Raw genomic sequence first — 3,159 nt, 5'->3', positions numbered from 1 at the left:
AGATAATTGCGGATGAAACACCACTTCATTGATACCTAATAAATAAGTTTATGTTGTTTCTGGTAATTTGGTTCATCTTTCAGTTTTCAAGTTCACAGTGTTTCAATCATTCGAATAAAAATGTATGTTGTGTAGATTCATGAATTTGGTGTCTATTGTTTAGACAATAAATTTTAATTATTTATCTCACATAGATGGATGATTCAATGAACACCAAACTTGTTATGTGTTAATGAATAAATTTGTTATTATTATATGGGGACCAATGTATTTTATATATAGTATAAATATTTTACTTTTTACTTCTTTTTCCAATTACGGATCTTTCAATATAATAAATAGAGCAATGCTAGGGAATCAAAAGGGTATTAGTCAAAAACCAGTCAAAATACTTTTAGTGAATCCAAAATTTCTACGAGTTAATATATATGGATGTTTCTTTTGCTAAGTATCAGAATGTTTCTTTTTCATACTAAATGGATGTTCTTTTATATATTTTTCGAATTTTTTTATATTGCAAATGTGAATGTCTCTATTTTTTTAAGGATTTCATAATTTTTTAAATTTTATAGATATTTAATTATTTTTACTAAAATATAACTGAATGTTTCTTTTGTTAAGTATTAGGATGTTTTTTTTCATATTAAATGAATGTTTTTTTATATTTCTGTAATTGTTGAAAGACTCCTTTAATAATTGCCTCTGACCTCCACACTACCTTCACCGAGTTACTCCAAGCTTCTTCCCTGGCATAAAGCAAACTTGGGCCAACAAGAATTGTAACCGTTCTGGGCCAAGAAATTCTACTAGGCCAAGACCTTTTTGGGAGACAGCAACAAGGAGCGATGGGGCTGCCAGCAAAGGTGAACCGGGTCAGGAGAACTCGGGTCGCTGCAAGCGGAGCACCCTAAGGGTCTGCAGCCCGGTTCTTCGCGCAACGCCAACAGCAGGGATCCATGGAGCTCGCGGCGCTGCTTCTTCCTTGGTCACACGAGAACGACGAGCTGGAAACATACAATCAGCCTGTGCGAGCCATGGACTTGAGGACCGAATTGTGATAGGGATGGTTGACGGGTCCGAGGGTGAGAGTTCGAACATAAGGTTCACGAGTTCCCGATCTGGTAAAAATAGTTCCGACTTGAAGCAGAAGCGATCGGAGGAGTGGGTCGCGGTGGGGAGGCGGAGAGGGGCTGACGGTAAGAGAAAGAGAGGTTTATGTGTGTGATTGTTGGGATAGTTGACGGGTCTGAGAGTCTGAACATAAGGTTCACGAGCTCTCGATCTGGTAAAGACAGTTCCGATTGGAAGCAGAAGCGATCGGAGGAGTGGGTCGCGGTGGGGAGGCGGAGAGGGACAGACGGTGAAAGAGAGAGATGTTTGTCTGTGTGATTGTTAGAGGTGAGTAGGTTAATGTGAGAGAGAAGAAGAATGTTTTTATAGGTTTTAATTAGGTTTAGTTAATCAATTTTAAATTTTTTAAATTTTGAATTTAAAAAATTTAAAATTAATTATTAATATAAATTAATGTAGTTTTGTTTAGTTTTTGGCCGATAACCTTTTGGTTCTATATACTTTTCCTAATAAATAAGATCCAACTTATTAGTTGGATATTTACTCTTGTCCATGGTTCTGAAAACCGGACCGGACCGGCCGGTTCAACCGGAAAACTGGGAACCGGTCACCTAACCGGTCCGGATAACGCTAATAACCGCCTGGCAAAAAACCGGTCAAAAAACCGGTCGAACCGGCAATTAACCAGCGAACCGGAAGAACCGTCCGATTTTTTAGCGGTTCAATGGTTTGCAAATTCATATGCCAAACGACGTCGTTTTGGCATTTTAAAAAAAAAAAAACAAAACAAAACAAAACGCGTAGCCCAAATGCCCCCCAATCCCCTTTCCCTTCTCTCACTCTCAGTGTCACCAACGTACAATCAAAATCCCTAATTCAAAGGTTCTTTGGAGAGCAGCGAAGAATGAGGCTTGTCGGAGCATGTCAGCGGCAGAGGAAGGAAGCGGTGGAGCTGTGGTTGATGTGCATGGTTTCCCGAGCTTCTCTGCTTCTCTCTTCTCTCTTCTCTCTCACTCTCAGTCTCACCAAAATGGCAAAATCCCCCAATCTATCTCGCTCTTAGTCTCAGACGCTGCCAGTCTTCTCTGTCGTCCCCGTCGTCGGCTGCCTCTTTCTCGTCATCAAAAACGCCTCTGTCTCCGAGACATCTCTCCTCTGTCCGGGTCGAAGGTCGCCGTCGCGAATCGAGGTCGAAGGCCACCGTCGCGGGTCGAAGCATCACCGTGTTGGCGTCGTCTGGTCATCGGCTTGGCGTCGTCGTGGTCGTCAGCGTGTTGTCGGCACCGAACTGTCACCGTCACCGAAGCGTGGGTCGACGTCTGGCTCTGACAGTCTGACCATGCTCTCGGCCTCTCCCGCGGTGAGTACTCAGTAGTCAGTACTTCAATCTTTTCCTTCTTTCAATTAATTTCGTTTATTTGGTGATAAAACTGTATGAATTGGACAGATTTGAGTTCATGGTTCTGTTTTTCAAATCTTTTCCTTCTTCTGAGTTCTTGTTCATGGGTTCTTGTTCTGTTTTTTAATTAATTTTTTTTATTTTGTTAATTATTCTTGTTTTGTTTTTCAATTTTGTTTATTTTGAATTTCGGTATATAAATTCAATTCTGCTATGTTGGATTTGGCTATATTGAGTTTTGTTTATTTCTGCTCTGTTGAATACTGCTCTGTTGAATTTTGGGTTTAAAATTTAAATTCAATTCTGCTCTGTTAATTATGTTGAATGAATGTCGTATGAGTTATATGGATTGATATATTTTTCTGGATTCTAGATTGCTGTCATTTTGAATTTAGATGGAACAGCCACAAAATGATCAGCAACTACAACATAATTCTGTGGGCATCTTCAAGACTAGAAATTATGGAATTAGCCCTCTCTAGTTGCTTGTTGAGAATCATTGTATTTTGATTGACTTCATTTAGTGATTTTGTTCAGGTTTACTTTGCTTTTCAACAATCAATATTTAGTCATTGACTGTAACTGTATTTAATTTGTGTAAATTTGTGTTTGTAAATTGTAGTTGTTACTAATTAGAAATTTTTATTTTTGAAGATAGAACAACTAGATAGCAATCAAGCATTACATAT

At 39.0% G+C, this 3,159-nt stretch overlaps 1 protein-coding gene across 1 annotated transcript in view; it reads left to right on the top strand.

Annotated features, from left to right (window-relative positions):
- LOC107624149 (anthocyanidin 3-O-glucosyltransferase 7-like) overlaps positions 1 to 2,956 on the top strand; it is a 4,665-nt gene extending 1,709 nt beyond the window's left edge. The window contains exon 2 of the mRNA XM_016326615.2: positions 2,844 to 2,956. The gene's annotated coding sequence lies outside the window, so the exon portion shown is untranslated. The remainder of the gene's footprint in view (positions 1 to 2,843) is intronic.

Source organism: Arachis ipaensis, chromosome B10, assembly GCF_000816755.2.
Source record: "Arachis ipaensis cultivar K30076 chromosome B10, Araip1.1, whole genome shotgun sequence".
Lineage (NCBI taxonomy): Eukaryota > Viridiplantae > Streptophyta > Magnoliopsida > Fabales > Fabaceae > Arachis > Arachis ipaensis.
This window is presented reverse-complemented; position numbering and strand designations above follow the sequence as displayed.